Consider the following 1,793-nt stretch of genomic DNA (forward strand, 5'->3'; position numbering starts at 1 on the left):
ACTATAACTAATTCAGTATATAGTTTAATAACGAGTTACTATATGCGATGGAGAAGAGCAGGAATGTCATACACTCGGCCCCGCCACACTTATGTGCACATATGCTATTTCAGCCTTACAATCGTCAGTATTACATGATTAATTAAGCCAGTCCTTCGTCTTTTAAGATTATCATTTAGACATACATTTTTTTCTATCACTGTATTGAATGAAATAACCTACGTTTCTTACGTCACTATATGACATTTCGTCGATCATCTGCCCCGCATACTGTATACTAAGGTGAAATGTGGCCCCCTGGGGTAAATGAGTTTGGCAGTCCTGGATTAAACTTTAATTTGGAAAGAGTGACATTATAGAATTTCTCTTGACAAATCCTTCGTTTCTCCCAAAACTCGTGGTTTGACACGGATATGGACAGTGCGCGCAACGCAAATGCTGTTCAAGTTGTTTGATATTAGAGCTCAACCATAGCACTTTGTCTTGGTGGAGCAAGTAATTCTTGATATAGCCTTTAATGGATGTGAATAATATTCACTGAACAAGTATAATGATAAATTTCTAGACTGCTGTCACACAAAAATATCTAGATTTATATCATTATTACATCGACGAATTACCTTGTCACAGAAGAGGCAACTTTGCACTTATTAAATTCATTTGGGATTATAGGCCTTATTGAGATACGTTGTACATTCCGTTCCTTACATTGTGAAATATGAGAGCAAATAGCAATGTAAATAGGAAGCTAAGTGAAAATAATACTTCAGAATTAGTTATCAATTTTAGATACCAGTGGTTATGTATATTACAACAAATGGATCTTCGCTTTGTAAAGGAAACATTTTACAGCATTATAGGAAGAGTTAACAGGTAAACTCCTAGCTATGGAGTACCTAATCCTTTATACCTGATGTAGAGAGTTTTCATTTGTTTCGTAGTGGTCGGTAGGCTTTGGAATTTGTTGGAGTGAGCTGTAAATAATACATGAGAGATTAAAATTCCTATTGATTTGAGACGCATGTCATTACAATACACCTTCAGTGGCTGGCGTGGCATTCCCCCAAATCTTTGGTGTTTTGTTAGGGTTCGAGATGTAAAGAAGCAAGATCCATTTCCTCTAGTTTATTTCCACATGTTGATATTCTGAGATGCCCTGATACAAGTGTCCACTGTGGCTGTGGAAGGCTTCCCTCCTATCACAAGGCTAAACGTAAAATTCTTCTATTAAACGTTCTCCTGATCATTTTTCATCCACTCTCGATGTGTGCATGTAATTAGCGGAAAGAGTTCTAAAAAGATTCTGAAATTATACATATTACAATACCTGTTTATCCTAGAACCGCAGACGAGATGTTAGAAACGACAAAAGCTGTTGTAGCTTGGCCTCGAGTAACTCCTGTTGAACAGTTCTAAACCCAGCCAAGACCATATTTGATCACGGTCAGGCCACATTCTGTACTGCTCCTGGTCGACTACTTGCTGCAGCGCTGTTTAGAAAGTCATGGACATTCCATAATATATATGTTCTTTTCTGCATAACCACAGTCTAAATGGCAAGTTGCGGTCCTCATTGTCATAGACTTGTGTTATATTCTACGGTCCTCAGTTTCCTACATCTCGATGTGGAGATAATGACCAGGGGTGTAAGGATATCTGCGATTGTATACATTGGAGTTTTCACTCTATAAACTCACTATTCAGCAGATCCAAATATTAATTTTCAGGAAAAATATCTTGTCTTCACCTTTTCACATGTTATGAATCTAATCACGTCATTGTCTCTCCATGTT

This window comes from Penaeus monodon, chromosome 22 (genome assembly GCF_015228065.2).
Source record: "Penaeus monodon isolate SGIC_2016 chromosome 22, NSTDA_Pmon_1, whole genome shotgun sequence".
Lineage (NCBI taxonomy): Eukaryota > Metazoa > Arthropoda > Malacostraca > Decapoda > Penaeidae > Penaeus > Penaeus monodon.